The following is a 19,477-nucleotide window of genomic DNA, read 5'->3' as shown; positions in this document are numbered from 1 at the left end:
AGATCTAGAAGGATCAAGGCTGCTCTTCCACCTTGGTCCACCGCTGACCTGATCTGTTCTGTGGCCGTAATCAGAGCAGATTCGGTACTGTGCCCCTCCCTGAACCCGTGCTGGGAAGCATCCAGCACAGAGGATTTCTTCACAAAAGCTGTGAGTTGTAGATTCATTGCCCTTTCCACTAGTTTGGCCAGAAGTGGGAGACGGGAAACGGGTCGAAAATTGTTTGGATCCGATGGATCCAAGCTGGGTTTCTTCAACAGAGGGAGAATGGAGGCCTCCTTCCAGACTTTAGGAAAAGTTCCTTCTTGAAACATGCCATTAAAAATGGGCGTTAGGTGGCTAGCTATAGGCACCGGTGCCAGTTTAATGATCCTCAGCGGGCATGGGTCCAGCGGGGACCCCGAGTTGGCTTTAGCCAGCAGATCCAGAGTGTCTTGCAGGGTAAGAGGACTGAACGCCTCCAGGGTGACCGATGACATGGCCCCCTCAGAGATCCCTTGCTCGAACTCCTGTTCAAATCTGATAGAGTTGCTGAGGCTGGTAAAAATGTTATTAACTTTAGTAGCGAAAAACGATGCAATTTTTTTGCAAAGCTCTGTACTAGATGCGAGAGGGGCCGAAACCACTGTGGTTATCTTGGTGATGGTGGAAAACAGCTCTTTCGAAGAATTTTTAGCTGCTAAAATCTGTGCCGCGTAAAATTTTTGTTTTGCTTCTCGTAGCATGCGTTTGTAAGTTGCTAAGCTTGCCAAATATAGCCCTTTTTCCTCAATAGTGTAATCCCTCCTCCAGTTGCGCTCCAATCTTTTACAAGTACATTTTTGCAATTTGAGATCGCTCGAGTACCAGGGGGCTGATGGCACCGACCTTTTAAAAGTGACTTGTCTAGGGGGAGCGAGGTCAGCGCAGGCCTGCGTGAGCCATTTGGTGTAGGTCAATGCAGCCTCCTCCGTATTACTGGAAATGGGTATGGAAGCGGTGGTGAGGGCCTTTGATAGCGTCTCCGAATTCACCCTATTCCATGCTCTGACTTCTTTCCGATTAGTATGGGGCTGCCCATTGGCTATATGGGGTGTTGGCCTAAGATTAAAGCAGACTCCCGCGTTGTCTGACCAGGCCAACGGTAATAAACCTGCGAAGGATAGCTCGGGTGTGTTAGAAAAAACCCCGTCGAGCGTGTGTCCAGCAAGATGTGAGGGGCCAATTACGTGCTGTACCAGCTCAGCTGTTTCCATGAAATTTAAAAGTCGAGCCGTATCAGGCTCGTCGGCCTGCTCTAGGTAGAAATTGAAATCTCCTAGTATGGTGTGTGAATTCCCCAGAAGCACACCTTCCACAAGGGTTCCTAGCGTGGGAAAAAACAAATGTTTGGCCCCAGGGGGTCTGTAAATGAGAATACCTTTAAACGAGAAATGATTAGTTAATCTGATACTAAAGGCGAGAGCTTCGCAGGCTGGTGCGGAAAGTGCTTTAAAAGTTCCCGAAAGTGTGTTATGATAAATAGCCAAACCTCCACCCCTCTTATTCGGTCAATTGAGGACTTCGCAATGATAACCTGGTGGGGTGGCTTTGACTAAATCTGGGCCGGATGCATCGTCCGTCCAGGTTTCAGTGATAAAAGCAATTTTTATGTCGAGATCCATCAACAAATTAGCACATTCAGTGCTGTGCTTCACCAGAGATCTGGCGTTTATCAGAATGCAGGCCACAGCCTTTCCCACATTGCAAGTCACGATTACTCTCTCAGTGCAGTCCTTGTTGGTTCCTGAATTAATAGGTGGAAAAGGAGCAGCGCAATTAGGGCAGGAGCCAGTGGGTTGTGAGTAACCAAAATCGACCGCCCACCGGGTACAATTGCCCATAGTTTCTTCCGGGTTTAGCCGCAGCAATGTGGTTCTAGAGTACTTAAGACGTGTCTGTGTACCTGCTTGCAATCGGGCAGGGGTTTGTGTGCTGAGTGCGACCTGGGCGCGGACGGGCATAGACGGGCTTGCCTTGGGCGCGCCAGCGGCGCGGTCGCACCAGTGCCCCTGATGTAGGCGTCCCGAAAAAAGACTAGAGCGCCGAGCAGCGAATGGCCTTCCAAGATGGCCGACGCTGCACAGCACGCACGTTCCACAGGTGTAGCCTGTTTGGGTCCGTGCCGCGATGGAGGGAGGCGAAGCAGGTAGGAGCGACTGCTAGCTCTATAAACTGATTAACAGAGCGTAAAATCAATTTGTGCAAATAGGCAAAAAGAACAGTATGCAAATATGCAAGGCTCACGATATTTAAAAGCATGCAACAATTTTAAAACAAATCACCTTGGAATACTTGCTACCGTCAGATGCCAGTAAAGTGATATGCGTTATTCCTACTCCCGGCTCAAGCCTCAGGAGTGTGTGGACTCCTGATTCTTGGTAGAGGTTAAAGAGGGTTGGGAAGAGAATCGAACATGGAGGGACCCCTTGGTGAATGCTGAGTAGCCGTGAGTTGCCCATTTTCACAATTTAGGAACAGTTGCTTTTATAGTTCAAGACACAACGTTTAGTCCAACAAGCTCCTTAAGATCAATTGCTGGTAGTTACTTCAAATGAGTGAGTTGGTTGATAAGCAAAATGGATAGATAGCTTCATGGATTTCCCTTTTGACTTTGCTGTGTATTCAAGATAAAATAATAAACAGCAAATAACTTTTTTAAATTGAATCCGTTGAGTAACCGTTTGTTTCTTAGATAAAAATGCAACTCTGTTTGCTATTATGCATGGTATAGAAATTCCATTTACAAATATGAAGTGCATAGGCACTCGTCTTATACTGCAGTTTTCAAAGCCTGCTCGTGAAGTCAGCTTGCAATTGATTTTGTGGTCTGACGGTTCTAACCCTTTTGTTAAAACAGAACTGCAGATCCTTATTCCTCTGTCAATTAAGGCTTTTCTTAATAAAGTGACTCATGCTGTGTGCAGTTTCGGGCATATACAAATCAGAGGAATAAGATCTTTTTTACTGCCACAGAGTCGGCATGCAGTAGGCCCTTTATATTTCCAGCTTGGATAGTTTGCTACTGAGGGAAGTTTGCTGAAGTGACATCTGCTTTTTTAAAAATAATTATCAATCACCATTCAGTCATGAGGTTCATAACTGCCGGAATCAATCAAACACTCCTTCGCAAACTCCAGAACGCCGCAACCAGCCTCATCCTCAGCATCCCACGACTTGATCACATCACCCAGCACCTCTGCGACCTCCACTGGCTAACGTCGAAAAAAGAATAACCTTCACACTGTTGAAACACGCCTACAAAGCCCTCCATTACACTGGACCCCAATACCTAAATGGAAAAATCTCATTCCATGCCTCCAAGTGAAATCTCTGCTCTGCCAACTTAGCCTTAGCCACGGTCCCCTGCATCCACAGGGCCAGAATGGGAGAAAGACCCTTCTCTGATATCACGGCCATGACCTGGAACGAGTTCCCCCTCAGCATCAGGTGAAGCCCACCTCATATGCGAGTATGCACTCTATAAATCCCTGCGTGATTAATTGAACTGAAGATGCTTTTATCAAATATCTAAGAATGAAATTTGGCACTTTTGTTTATAGCATGTTTAAACTAGCATGTTTAAATATTGTAAAAGGCAGATTTGCAATCCATAGCTCAACCATAGTAGCTGTTGTTAGCACTTTATAGAGGAATTGGTTGTACACTTATGTTTTATCATTTTCAAGTTGTATCTATAATGCTTCATTAAGTCCTAAGTATGCTGAGTTATGTGTCAGTCGATAGCCGACCTTTATAAAATTGTACATTCTGCGTATTGTTTTGTTCATGAACCCAAATTCAAGTTGCGCCTGCGCAGGAGATGCGGTCTGGGGCCAACCTTTTTGTAAGTGGTCTTTATCAGTTTGGTTAGTAGAGCAGACTCTTTACCGTATAGGGTGATGCTACCATACACTATAGTTGGAGATGCTGTTGTCGCTATTGCGGAGAGTAAAGGTCTGTAGGATGGACCCTCCACTTTTTTGCTAGGGTTTTATAAGCACTGGCTCTCTGTGGCATATAATATTGATATATTTCTGCTCTTGATAGTTTAGTTTGTTATCAATGTAGAACTCCAGATATTTATAGCAGGTTACTTCCTCCACGAGTTTAATCTCTGCCTAGATGTTCTGATGGAGACTAGGGCGATTACTGATAAGCATTGTTTTAGTTTTAGATACATTGATTTCTAATTTGTTTGCTGTTATGAATTCCGTAATTTCAGAAAGTCATCTTCAGAGGCCAACCTTGGTTAAGCTCATTAGGACGACATTATCAGCATAAGAAAGGTACGATAGAGCAACGACTCTAAGGGGCATATCAACAACAACCGGCGATAATTATCGCTAAGCGCACTTAGCGCTAGGATAATTATCGCCGGCTAGCATGAATTTTTCTCGCTGAGATAGCGTGCTATTAGCAACGCTTATCTCAAAAGCGATAAAAATCCTCACGCTAACTGGCTAACGTGAGATTATCGCTGGAAACCCAGCGATAATCTCACGTTACCTTGCTGATAGGGACAGACAAACTTAGCCATGATATCCTCCTTCCATAGGATATCATGGCTAAGTCAGAAAAATACCAGACGTAAAAAAGCAGCGTTAACCGCGGTTAGCGCTGCTTTTTTTGTCTCTAACAGGGTTAGCGATATTCTTGATAATAGGAGAAATGTTGCTTAGCGACATTTCTCCTATTATTTTACTCTGGAACGCCCCCTTTGCATCTCATTAGAGATGCAAGGGGAAGCGTAGAGTAAAAGGGTGCTAACATGCAAATTTGCATGTTAGCACCCTGTTGTTGATAAGGCGCTAGTTTTATCTCTGCTTTTTTGGCTTTTAAAGCCAAAAAAGCAGAGATAAAGCCCTTGTTGATATGCTCCTAAGTGCGGTGGGTGGGAGTTGATCTTGTTAAGCTTTTGGCTAGAGACTGACATAAATGGGTTAAAAAAGTATGGCGCCATCACACATCCTTGTTTCAGGCCCTTATTTGTGTTACATGTTCTTGAAACCCTGAGCCATTTTCCAGCATTACTCATAGCCAGGTTGGGGAGTAGGATAACATCATGCCTCTTAGCATTCTATCGCGTATGTTCCAGGCCATGTGTTTGGCCACAATATCTGCTGATCCACGCAGTCAAAAGTTGCTTTTAGGTTCAGAAACATATTTTGTTTCTTTTGCTTGCATTTTTCTATTATAAGGGAAATTGATAAGATATTGTTCATTGTTCTAATCTCCTTTCTAAAGCCAGTCTGATTTATTGGGATCAAATTAGGTTTATCTCACCAGTTAATCAGGTCTTCCAGGATCAACAAGGAGTGGTACTTTGCTTCTACGTCCAGTAGCACCATAAGCCTATAGCTTATTGGATTAGCTCCATAACCCCTTTTGTATATTAGTGTTATGATTGATCCTTGCCAGCTAGATGGTATTTGATTTTGTAATTCTACTTCTCTAAAGAGCATAGCCAGGTGGTTGCTCCAAAAAATGCCTCATGTTTAAAAATAGCTTGTGGAATGCCATTCAACTCTGGGGCACCATCACCTCTGCATTTACATATACTGTTAGTCATTTCCTCTAGTGAGTAGGATGAGCAACCTGTTTCATTTTCCTTTGCGATAAGGGGAGAGGAGTTGGCCTAACGGCTAGGGCGGTCGACCTCGAGTATGGAGATCGGGGTTTGAGTCTCGGCAATGACGCTGAACATCCTGTGATTCTGGGCAAATTACTTAATCTCCCCGTGCCTAACAAAAATGAATGTGTGTCCTCATTAGGCCTGGGCGAAAATTCCGTTCCGCTCGCGGAAATTGCGATAATTTGGCATTTTCGCGTTCCGCAGCGAGCGCGAAAATGTCAAAATTTCCGCAATCCGCATCTTACTGGAAATTTTTTGCTTGCTCGCGCTGTAAAAAAATACATTCTAGCGCGCGATCGCCTTACTTGAATCACCGCTTTCGCCAACAAGTTTTCCCGATCCGGTCGCGTTCTCCATGAGATGTTGGATTGTTGGTGCCATTTGCGCTGTCTCGCGACAGTTCGCGCCCGCAGTGACGTCATTCATCGCACGATCACGTCTTTCTTCTCGCGATCATGCACCGCGAGACAAGTGAAAACAAGATGGCCGTGCCCACGAGCAACCACATGGGTAAGTTGGCGAGCCGCGACCACGCAGAAAATACCGCGAACGGGCGGGAAAAAAACTTCCGCATCTTCACGATATTTCCGCGTATTTGCGGAGATTTTTAAAATTTTTGCGAAAGTGAATTTCGCAAATTCTGCCTACCCCTAGTCCTCATGTAACGTAACTGGTGCTATGTAAAGTGCTCTGATACGCGATTAGGGTCAAGCACATGCTATATAAAACTCTGCAAAAAAATAAAAATAAATAAGGATCCCTTAATTTTTACAGTATGGCTTTGCTATGATTCCAATAGGTGCCGCTCCATCTTGATAAATAGAGTTGTCCGAGAGCTTCGCAGTCAATTGTACAGGAGTTGTGTTTTCTGTAAATCTTTTTTTATAAAATTGGCCCATTTGGGATCTTGTACATTTGAGGTTATAGTGTTCGCTGGCCTATTCACGTTGTTTATCCTTCATTTTCTAAAAGCCCATTTTGCAGATGAAAAGAGGCTTCAAACTTGTTCCGTGATTTATTGATGATTTTATTACAATGGTCTGTCTACTGCATGAATAAGTGACTTTGTAGTAAACGTTTTTTCTTCATTTGGTGGTTGGGTGTTCCTAAATTTTGGTCCTAAGTTTGCAGTTCTTTTGCCTCGAATTTTGTGTGGGCTCCATCAAGTTCGCTTGCAGAATAGTGCTATGACTGATTATTTGGGGCACCAGAGGTGCTTGAAGACCTAATGGCTCTCCAATTGTTTGGTACTTTGTAACACCAGGGTTTTTGAGAAAGTGAAAAATGTAGCTTTTATTCTCTTGTAACCTTCTATTTGTTTTCCAAACATTGATAATATTAGTGAAATTAGTTGGCCTCTTGAAATATGGTAGGATTCTTTTGTATTAAGTGGTATTTCTGACCTTAAAGATTTTTATTTTAATGCTCATATCGGGTCGCTGGCTTACTAACCCGGCACCTGCCTGATTCTACCGGATTGCATCTTTCTCTAGTAGGTTCTCTTTTGAATGCCCCTAGTACTTACTTTCATGCCTTAACAGCCCCTGGGGGACTGTCAGTCTATACATTTATAGTTATGAAGACCTAAGTCGGATGATGAGGCCTGGTTGCAGGGTAGTTGGCAATGCAGCCTACTTTGGAATCTCCTTGGTCTGCAGCCTTGCCTGGTGAGGGCATAGCTAGCCCTAATTGTACAGGGTGGTTTAACTGCAGGAGCTGATCAAGTGCTGTTCAGGCAGCCTTTGACAGTTATATGCTCCTTCAACTACAACTGCCCTACCACTACTCTATGCGTGGAAGCCCAAACGCCCAACCCCCAAGCCCCATGCCCGACAGCCTCATCGTCACTAACTGCTCCCCTCTGACAGCCAGAAGTCAGGACAACAGGGCCAGGCAGGAGGGAGTAAATATAGAAGAGGCAAAAAAAAGGAGGTGAATATAAGAAGGAGGAAGGGGGTAACCACAAGAGTAACCGGAAGGGAGGGTTTTACAATGGGTGGGTAGCTATTGGATATTACATGTGGGTGCACATGGGTGCAAAAAAGAGCCGAGTACCGAGGAGCTGCTACTGGTCAACCCACAAGCCGTGCCCAGAACTGGCTGGGTGGCTCCTGTAGGTGGCCTGGGCTCTCACTCTATGAGGGCTCGCTAAGACCCTTGCGCTCAGTCAATGGCTCTGCGGCTCAGCTCACCTCTTCTTAAGTCCCACTGCCTCTTCTTCCCTGCAGGTCATGCTATGTTTTTTTACGGATGCTTGAGCCACAGGGCAGTCTCTCACCACCGTGTCACAAATGCCTCACAGCCTACTGCACTCTCTCTGACTCGCTCACTTGCACCAGAAGCAGAAACAAATCTACGAGTGTGGAGACTTGGTAGTAGTTGTTGATGTTCTTGGGCCGAACAGATTGCTTATCAAGAGATGGGTGATTTGACACATTTTTAGTTGTTCTAGGAACAGGCCCTGTTTGAAAGAGGAGTTCACCATGGTGGTCCATACGGGGAGAAGGTGTGTGGCAAGAGATTTGCAGATAGATCCTGGGATGGCATCCCGATGGTGGTTTTTAGGGTTTTACTTTGGAGATTGTTTGTTGTAGGTCCTGTTTGGAAAATGAAGAGAAGTATTACAAGATAGTAGAGCCGTACATGGTAGAGCCACAACCTTTTCAAGGGAGTCATTGTTGGGCAGTGAGACAAGGATGTCTCCAACTTTTTTATCAAAGAAACCCATGAAGTTATTTCAATGGGCCATGGATCAATTTGTTGCAGGGATTCTGCTTATACACAGAACTATGCGAAGAACCCCAGGACCTCAGTGAATTGTGGTGTACCAGAAACTCACCTCAGAACCCAGAACCCAGTATCCATTCGTTATCCGAGATTTGGCTCAGAGATCCCAATGAAAAGACAACCCAGAACAAGCTACTCAGTGTACTCTCAGGAATGGTGGGAATCGGAAATACCTGTTCGTATATTATTCTCACATCAGTCCACAACAAGAATCAACAGAGACACGGTGAAAATAAAAAGAGTTTATTTTTATAGACCACGTGTCCTAAGATGCAGTACTTTGGCTAATACAATCAGACAAATGATTAAAATCAAAACCATCAGCATCGTTACAATACCATAGAATATAAAAGGGGTGATCATGTTATAATGACAGTGGATACTACCACCTTCCCTTTACTAAGAAGCTAATATTATTATTAGGCTAATAGAAGGTCTCTTAGGCTTGAATAGGGGACCCCATACCTCAAGGATCAGCTTAGTGAAATCACATCACAGGAGCATCAGGAGTCTTCTCGCAGAAAGGCTCGTCTTCGGTCTGAATATTAATTATGATGTCTGCAATATTAAAAGCACCAACTTTCAGGTATTTGCAGCTGCTCGTGTGTTATGGCTAAATAGTGGGTCGATCAACCTAGAGTGGAAAACATGCATTGTGTAATAACCCAGACTGTTTGTCACACCCTGTACAGACCAAGGTCGCTGCGCAGAGCCCGGGATGGTAACAACAGATTGCTCCCGTGTGAGGCAAGGCTCGAGTCAGCAGCTTGTTTAAAGAATAACATGTAAACGCAGTGTCGTGCGCAAAAGCAGCAAGATGGCTTTCTAACATCTAACGTGGTTATGCTAACTTAACAACGTATGTACGTATTAAGGGAGTCCTCACTACATGCCCCATTGATCGAAGCACTATCTAGTAGGCAAGAAAAATAAAGAACGCAGAGTTCAGTTTCGACAGAGCAGAACAAGGCGTATCCAATTGAAACTTTCAGATCGGGCAAAGTCTGAAAAAACGAAAAATGAAAAGGGGAAAAAAAATCAAAAAACCTCAAACGAAAAACGGGAAGAGAAAAAATAAAAAGACATGCTGCGCCGGGTAGCCGTCCAAAGGCACAGGTAAAGTGTATGACAGTACACTCAATCCATGAACGTATATGCAGCATACGTAGCAACTGCTTCCAACAAGAAATCGTTTGCAGAGCCACTAAAAGTCTCAGCCATCCAATTAAGTAAAGAAAAGGAACATACATGTTCTTCAATAAGCGGAGCCTCTAGCACAATCAGAGGGCAACCGAACTGTTCCTCCAGATAGCTCATAGCTAAGAAGTCGCCGGCAGCCCTTGCGATGTCCCAATTACCCAGGATACCATGTGCCGCACCACACGCCATAATCCGAACACCAGAACAGGCAAACTCGTGAGACACTAAGGGCCTCATCAGTCGATCGAAATCCGGCACCGGAGACACCGTGTTGGTTAAGCACAAATCCATAGGCCATTCAAAGGGACAATCCAGGCAGTGAAAGACAGGTTGCACACAGGTGAAGTAGGAATACCTGAAGGATAATCCATATGCCAGGCTCAAAGTCGCCAATGGCAGAGTACCATAAAAGTCAAGCATCCTGTCACGAAGAAGATGCAGACGGGACAGGCGGTCGTGTGGCACAGAAAGAGCAGCCATTCCTGAGTATGAAAAGTAAAAGCAGCACACCTGCCACCAGCGCCAGAATCAGCGGAACACCTCCAAAGACGCTTGAGAAAATAGAATGGAAAAATGCCGGTATTACACCAAAAATAGTTTGGAAAGAGGTCACGAGGCCTGAGCCCACGAGTTTAAAAAAATGAGCCAGGCCGGTTGTAGACGAGGCATTGAAAATTGTTTGGATTAAAGCTCCAAAATGCAGGGGGAGGTCAGTATTCAAAAGCGCCTGTACCTCAGTGCGCGTATTTGCAACGTGAAGGACAAATGTTTCACGGGAGGAAGTCAATGGCACATCTTTTTGGGACAATAGAGCTCTTATTCTGCTCATCTTGTTGAACTCTGCTTTCAAGGTCGGAATCGAAGGCCAGATGGAAACATCCAGCCGCCCATGCGGGGGTGGAAAGAGAACATTATTGCAGCAGACAACCCTCTGCGATCCAGTTACTATATATGGGATTCCCACTAACATCCCGCAGCAAGCCTCATTATTCAAAATCAAATAACTACCGTTTGCAAGCAGCGTGAAAGAAGGCGTAATCACAGGCACTGGGACACCTTTTAGGACACAGGCCAAATTCGGGGCTTGTACATTGCATGCACCGTGTAACTGAATGTGCCTACACACGACAGAATGATCAGGTGTCGTTGTACATTCCTCACCTTTCAGATAAACCTCAGTACCGTCTCTTGTACATCGATACGTAAAAGGGAGGGACCAAACCTCATGTATGAAAGCGGTACCCAGTTGTTCATATCTACCCAGAGCATAGTGTTTCATACAGGACGTAAACTTAAAAAGCGCGAACGGGAGAGTGATCAACCCGTGGATTAACCACGTGGCCGAATTTAGTTCCGCCACAGAGAAAGGTAACGGCTCCAATTTTTCAATATGTAACAAGGAATATGTAGCATCTTTCATGGACATGAACCGCTGCTTCTCAGTAAGGTTAAAGGGAAGGAATAAAGATGTTGTATTCAAATAGTCCCAAGGGACCCTCCCTGCCTTTAACGTTTGCAATGTCCATGCAAACTGCATAACAGAACGTAACTGGTTTTGACCATGATACAATACAGACATATCATCATGCACAATATCAACAACTGAAGAAACAATATTATCTAACGTATAAATTCGTGAAGAGAGAGTGTTAATGCTGTTATCTATAACGGCCAAGACTTTTTCCATATTCGCTTGGTCAATAGCTCTCAATCTGGAAGCCGCCTCAATTTGCGACAATTTCCATACTTCGTTGTAAATAGCATACGCCCACCTTTTGGTTCTGCCACCCACAGGACCTTTAACAAAATCATTCAAATCTATTTTGTCATGTAATTTTGATAAATGAACTTTGACAGATGCCAAGGTGGAATGTCGCAGCCAGGACTGACATAGCTTCCCTACAGAGTATGTAGTTACTGTATGTGACGACTCAAACCTAGGGTCTACCCGTTCTTGAGTATACCCTGGTTTCAGTCCTAGAAAACGACGTTGACAGGTAGCTGAGCCGCGTTGCCAAATTAACCATCCCTCATTACTAAACTTCGAAATATTGAAAGATGTATCAGCAATCAATGACTGCAAAGCAGGAAGGGACAGATCTGAGTGGTTATCCCAACTGGGGTAAGCGCCCAGATCCGGCACAGAAGGTGAATTTAGTTTTTTAGAAGTAGCCAATCCGAAACAGGTGGTTTGGAAGATGGTTGAATTCTAAAACAACATGTGATTTGGTACGAGACAGGCACGGTGTAAAGCTTCAGTTCCCTGAACCTGCCACGGTTTGGAACCCCAAACCGACTTAAGATCAATAGTAGCCTTCCATAGATCATAACCTTTGATTGACAACTCATCCATAAAGGATTTAGAATAGAGTAATTTGGTGTGTGTCAGTCTAACCTTAGAGGCAGACTCTGGCATAACCTTAAAATAAAAGGACGCTGGGCTTGAAACACCGAAATCAGTAAAGTAAGTATACTTATCAACTAATGTAGGTGAACTACCGAAAGAGGGGGCGGGACAGTGTTCCCATTGGGTAAAATTTACAAAATTCCTAAATGTATTCGCTTTATGCAGGAAGTGATTTCCATAATGCTGAAAACAATACTGTTCTGCATAGTTAGCCGCATTTTCATATAAATCTTCAGCATCAAATGCGGCATAATATTTCAAATCTGAAAACAGTGCTTCAATGGCGTGAACATCCCAATCATCAGAACGTATGTTCTGCTTAACCACATCACCCATAGAAACGCGAAAAACATTAGGTACATTAATGACCTCTATAGGCCCATGGATTTGAAATTTAACAGCATCCCACGCGATTCCATCCAAGACGGGCCAGGCAGTAATATTCACAAAATTCTGGTCCCTTTTCATGACGTGGGACGAGGAGTGGGGGGCCAAAGTTCCATTGATAAGTCTAATTGTTGATCTCTCTTTGAGATAGTGGCCATCCACAAGACGGAAAAAAACTATTACGAATCCAATGGACATAAACAAAAAAATACTGAAAAGCAACAGCCAGATGTATGTCCAAGGGGCAACCAAAAAATGTCTTTTAAACCAACTAGCAAAAACAGCAATGTTCGAGGGAGGAGTGGCGGGCAATGAGTTATTGTCAAAGGAGAAACTGGACTGGTCAAGAACTGTAGATTGTAAAACGGGTGAGTGACCATTTGTAGGATAAGCATACTCAGTCTCGTCTGGCAGACCACCAACCGGTGGTGTTAACAGGGAATCAGTAACTGACTGCATCTCGATGGCAACATCAGACAAGGTGATAGAAGCAGGAACCAACATTGAATTTCTTTGCATCGTCTGGCATGAAACTGCAGGAGTCAGACTAAGAAGTATCGGCCACTCGCTGAAGTTTGACATTGTCAATAGAGATGTACCTGTTATCCTTTCGACCAGGAAGTGGAGGTAAAATGACTGTTCTTGTACCCTGCACTCCAAGCACTGGAACCGGTGCACGATAAGAGGGGCCGAACTCCTTCTTGTTCTCCACCTTCTCACGGACCAGGTCTCCAACTCGGGGTAGCCAGCCGACTACCGGAATCTGAACCTCAGCTTCAGTTGTGGAGGGCAAGTGTTCCTTCGAAAGAGTGTCTCTGGCTTCTTGTAGAGTCTGCAAAACAGCACAGTGATCATCTACGTCAAAGGGTGCGGTCGACGCCGCCAAGTCTAGACCATCAAGGTCTGGAACAAACATTCTGATTCCGAAGAGCATCATGTATGGGGTCCGCCCACCCAGAGACCTTCTAGGGAGATTATTAAGTGCACGTTGGACGTTATACAAATGGGCTAGCCAGTTCCGGCCTGTGCCTAAAACACGTGCTGTCAATGATTGCTTTAAGTCACGGTTCATTCGCTCCACCACACTATTACCCTCAGGTCGGTAGGGGGACGAAAATTTGACTAGGACCCCCAAATTTCTCATAGCCTCCTTGTAAGCCTTAGAGGCGAACGCAGGGCCCTGATCAGAATGGAAGGTACCACACGCAAAAGTTCCCACAAAGACACGCAAATCCCTGATGACAGTTCGCGAGTCAACACTCCTTTGTGGCCATACCCAGAGAAAACGTGTGCACGAATCCACTGCAACCAAGATATACTTGTACGCAGTATCAGAAGAAAAATGACCGCAGTGATCTAAATAAACACAACCAAATGGTTTATTAGATATGTACAACTGTGTCTGTGGTGGGCGCGCAACAGAGGAAGGTTTAATCTGCTGGCAAATGTCACAATCAAGTACATAAGCACGCGCCTGTTTATATAAACCAAACCACCAGTAACGTTGTTGTAACAGAGATATAGTAGCAGACACACCGGCGTGGGCTGACGCCAACCCCTCGTGCGCTGCCAATATCAGAGATGGTCTGCAGTCCGCGTTGGGAATAATTCTGTCACCAACGTCGTTAATCCTCACTAATGGGACGTTATCAGGACTTAAATGATAAAAATAACGAGAAGGAAAACCCTTCAGGTAATCACTTCCCTTCTCTGTAGCAGCAATAGCTGCCAAGATGTCATCATCAATCTTACTTTTGGATCTTGTAACTGCTGCCACTAAGTATGTAGCCACTGCGGTTTTTGCTGCCTCATCAGCCAAGCTGTTACCGACAGCATGGACACCAAGTCGTTGGTGACCAAGAGTGTGAACAACATTCACAAGAGGGAGACGTTCTTTAAAGTCTGCCACTCGAACCCAAAGCAGTTTATGCTTAATTGTGCTACCTTTGGTATCTCGGTAATCGTTTTGAGACCAGAAGTGTAAGTTGTCATTGTAGGACTGGACACAATAAAAGGAGTCACTTACTATAAGAGTCGTGACTCGGGTATCAGCAAACTCCAGCGCAAGCACTAGAGCCCGGAGCTCCGCCAATTGCGCGGTACAATCACCCAATGACTGCGTATGCACTGCATCAGATTGGAATTCACCATTTACGAATGTACCTACGACAATTGCGCAAGCCGCAGAATAAGCGTGCTTTGATCCAATCGCGGGCTGCGCCGAGCCGTCAGTGTATATGACACAATGGTAGTCTTCGAGCGGGCGCAAAGACAGAGGAGCCGGATGAACGAATTCATACTGCAAGTACTCTTGAGTCTGTAATGAGGCATCAAAGATATAAGTGACATCTGGCGACGTCAGAGTTGTGGCCCATTGTATCCACCGTGGATGCAAAGCTTTAGAATTAGGTACACTTGCTTTAGTCACTGCCTCTAGGGCAGGATACGGTGTTACAACCAGAATCTGTTTCCCATGCGACAGTGCGCGTTCCTTAAGGATCGCCATCTGTACAGCAGTCAGAACTTTCTCGACTGTGGAAAAATGTAATTCAGCAGAGGTGTACAAGTGTGATTTGTACGCAATGGGGACTGTATCCCCCTCATTAAATGTCAAATACGTGAAACCCACGGCGCCTGGTACTATTCGTATTACCAGGTTAGTGCGGTTATCACGCGTCAGCAAGTACTGTGAAGCAAGAAGATCAGCCTGTAAAGACTGTAAAATAGCAGAGTGTTCTAGCTGCCAGCTAGACTTCGAAAAAGAAGGTTGTACCAAGGCGTATAACGGCTTGATACGCTGGGCATAATCAGGAATATACGTACGTCCGAAATTCAGAAAGCCCAGCAGGGATTGTAATTTCTTCAGCGTTGTTGGAGCACGCAAGCATGCGCACTTCTCCAGAAAGTGGGGAGCCAGTCCCTTACCTTCATTGTTGAGCTCGTAGCCCAAAAACAACACAGTATATTCCGCGATGTGAGACTTCGCAAAATTGAATTTGTAGCCATAGTCAGCAAAACTCACTATAATATTGTCGACTTGAGACAGATGTGGCATCAGCTCATCATCCGTGAGGTAGATATCGTCAACATAGGAGTATGCGTCGGGGTCTATTCTTTCTAAGAGAGAAACCACGCGAGCGGAGAAGACGCCAGGGCTATTTTTGTAGCCCATGGCCAATCTCGTAAACTGTTTTTGTTTGCCGCCCGAAGTAAACGCCGTCCACTGGCTACTCAGTGTGGACAGGTTGTGGCTAAAAAAGCCATTGGAAATGTCAAGTGTCGTTTTAAATCTTTTACACACGAGACTGTCGACAAGAGCCGAGCTGTGTGTATTTTGTACCGCGCAGGTCCGGCAATGGGAGTTTAGGTGCCGGTAATCCAAAACTAAACGGTACGAGCCGTCAGGCTTCGTTACAGTGAATAAAGGGTTATTCATAGGGGACACACAAGTTTCAATAACACCCTGATATTCCAATTGTTCAAGGATTGCCGCGACGTGGGGTCTAGCTTCACGACGCATGGGATATTGGGGTTGAGGCTGGGGCTTAGACCGCAATGGAATCTCATGGCAGGGGGACAACCGGTCCCATCCCACCTGAGTACGATACACCGCTGGCGCAAGCGCCAGCGCCCACTCCTCAGCGTACACTTCAGCCCGGTCCTTAGGCACTGTGTGCGCAAAGGACGGGAGGATTACCTCCTCCCCTCTAGGAGCTTCTAAAATGAAAGCTGGGGGCCAGTCTGCCTCCGCTAGGAGGATATCATAGGTGGTAGTCAGATTATCCCAAAAAATCCCCTTAATTGTACGTTGTATGTCACCCTCAATTAGTAAGACTATTTCATAAAGTCTGTCAGGGGGAGCCACTCTGGTGTCAGCTGTTTCAACAGTAACCATTACATCAGTTGCTGTCGCCGCCAGAAATGGACGCAGAGCTTGACGGACTATGGTAATTTCCGCCGCGCTGTCCAGTAGCATCAGCGCCCATGTCCGGTTCCGAAGCTGTGTGCGCACTATCTGAGGCATACCTCGCCGTCAGAGCAGCCACTTTCTTCTTCTGAAACGGGGGTCTTTGTCGTGCAAATTCGTCCTGCTTGCCTTTACCCTCAGTCTGTCGGGGCTGCTCACGTGTTTGTGGAGCACCCCGACCTTTGCCACCGCCTCCGCCACCGGATTGTGAAGCCGATGTTTCCTGTGAAGAACGAGGAGAACGTTGTTCAGAAACCTGAAATCTATCAGGAGACTTAATAGTAGCACGATTACGTAGATCATAAGTGCGTTCACTACTTGACTGAACGGGAGAGGCAGGCCAAGAGCCCTGTTTCTGCTGCTGCTTTCCCTGTTGTTTCGACCGCCAATTCTGTTTCTGAAAGATTGGACGGTCATCCTTACCAGAGGCTTCCGCCTTACCCATCTGCTTAATATCGGGAACTTTGACCACAGGCTTAACTCCTAAAGAGCTACGACCCAAATCTCTGTACGCACACGAGATGATTTTTGCAAATTCCCGCGGCTTATCCTCTTCTGCAACTTTCTTCAGTTCATTACGAACTTGGAACTGCAACTCATCACCTTTAAGGTTACCCATTATCATGGTAGCCACCAGGTCAAACTGTCCGAGGAGCCGCATTCCTAATTCAATCGCAGACTCCGCACCGTGGTTCTCTTGAACACGTTTAATAACGGAGGGCAGCATCATCATAGACGGAGTGCCAAAGCACTGCGCGTACGTCGCTGCAAAGACCTTGCCCCAGTTTACACAATCATCCACATCGGGGACCAAGTCTTTAGGCAAACTAATGGTAAGGATCCTGTGTTTCTCCACAGGAGATGTATTCGGATATACCGCTTCTATTTGGTCAAATTTTTCAGCAAGCCAAAAGTGGAAATCATCCCTAGTTTGGGGGCGCTTGCCCATAACAGAATTAACCATAACAGGACTAATGACCACCGCGTGGTGGTCAGTAGGCTGTCCCGCAACAGCAGGTGCCCCCGCCTGCATATTGCGCGACACGTACTGCACTAACGCCCTATATACCGTAATAAGGGCAGTGTGCAGTACACGCAACTCAGCCACCGTCACCGCGAGGTAACGGGGATGAGGCGTAAATCCGGCTAGTACCGGCCAAGTGGCCCCTGCAATTGATAAAGGGCCCATTCTCGGCGGTATAACCACATGGGGAAGGGCGCCATTAAACCAAATAAGATGCTGCCAAGCAGATATTGGTATTTCTTGTGTCCTATACGGTACATAGTTCGCTGGCGGGGCAGTGGCAGTGTACGAATGAAAGGTATTATCATCCCCACTCACCGCCGGAATCGTCACCCAAGAGTAGAACAACTCAAATGGATAAGCCGCATCGGCTCCTACCAAGAAGATGACGTTCATACCAGTGTCCGGCACCCCATACTGCGTCAAATGACGTTTCAGAGCTGCACGGCTATGCGCCGCTATATCTACCGACATAAGAACAAGCTACACTCGAAGTAATCAGTAGCACAAGGGTTCAATAACCTTTTTAATGATCAAGCTTGAAGGAACCTATATCAAAAGAACTAGGTAGGTTTAAATCCGTCAGACTTGTTATCCGGAAACAAGAATGAGGGTGTTGTGGACTAACGTAAGCACTACTAAGGCGTTTCAACTCATAGACCAAACGTTAGGTGCGCCATGTTGCAGGGATTCTGCTTATACACAGAACTATGCGAAGAACCCCAGGACCTCAGTGAATTGTGGTGTACCAGAAACTCACCTCAGAACCCAGAACCCAGTATCCGGCTAGCATAAGTGTCCCATTCGTTTTCCGAGATTTGGCTCAGAGATCCCAATGAAAAGACAACCCAGAACAAGCTACTCAGTGTACTCTCAGGAATGGTGGGAATCGGAAATACCTGTTCGTATATTATTCTCACATCAGTCCACAACAAGAATCAACAGAGACATGGTGAAAATAAAAAGAGTTTATTTTTATAGACCACGTGTCCTAAGATGCAGTACTTTGGCTAATACAAGCAGACAAATGATTAAAATCAAAACCATCAGCATCGTTACAATACCATAGAATATAAAAGGGGTGATCATGTTATAATAACAGTGGATACTACCACCTTCCCTTTACTAAGAAGCTAATATTATTATTAGGCTAATAGAAGGTCTCTTAGGCTTGAATAGGGGACCCCATACCTCAAGGATCAGCTTAGTGAAATCACATCACAGGAGCATCAGGAGTCTTCTCGCAGGAAGGCTCGTCTTCGGTCTGAATATTAATTATGATGTCTGCAATATTAAAAGCACCAACTTTCAGGTATTTGCAGCTGCTCGTGTGTTATGGCTAAATAGTGGGTTGATCAACCTAGAGTGGAAAACATGCATTGTGTAATAACCCAGACTGTTTGTCACACCCTGTACAGACCAAGGTCGCTGCGCAGAGCCCGGGATGGTAACAACAGATTGCTCCCGTGTGAGGCAAGGCTCGAGTCAGCAGCTTGTTTAAAGAATAACATGTAAACGCAGTGTCGTGCGCAAAAGCAGCAAGATGGCTTTCTAACATCTAATGTGGTTATGCTAACTTAACAATGTATGTACGTATTAAGGGAGTCCTCACTACAAATTAGGAGCCAAAGTGGTGGAGGGGTTAGTAGTCCATGCATTGACCATGAACAGACCCTTCAGTCTGTTCTTTACTAAAGTCACATGGGCTCTGATATGGGAGGATTTGTCTCTGAATATCTGGTCTCCGTTTCTTTTCTCTCTTTGCGAAGCTTAGTCAAACTCAGGTGAGATGGTGTTTGTCTCCATTGCTCTCATTTTCTGACAATCTTTTGTTCATCATAAAGCTCTAAGGTCTGGAGGGATTTGTTCTGAACAATTTGTAGTTCAGAGGAGCACATTTGTCAATAAGGGATTCCATGCAGGAGTTGTACTTGTTGGTGGCCTCATTAATGTCCAGATGAGGAAAAATCAAAATTAGGGTTGGAAGGGTCATGATGGCCATGGCATCTATGTCAAGGTTGAACCACATTGTCGAATGGAATGGGGTCAAAT

At 45.3% G+C, this 19,477-nt stretch overlaps 1 pseudogene; it reads left to right on the top strand.

The window, feature by feature from the left end:
* The first annotated feature begins 723 nt into the window (after window positions 1-723).
* The window catches only part of LOC146863718 (vomeronasal type-2 receptor 26-like), a 64,811-nt pseudogene continuing 46,057 nt past the window's right edge, over window positions 724-19,477 (top strand).

The sequence above is a fragment of the Triturus cristatus genome, chromosome 2_1, assembly GCF_964204655.1.
Source record: "Triturus cristatus chromosome 2_1, aTriCri1.1, whole genome shotgun sequence".
NCBI lineage: Eukaryota > Metazoa > Chordata > Amphibia > Caudata > Salamandridae > Triturus > Triturus cristatus.
Note: the sequence above shows the minus strand (reverse complement) of the source record. Positions and strands in the feature narration are given on the sequence as shown.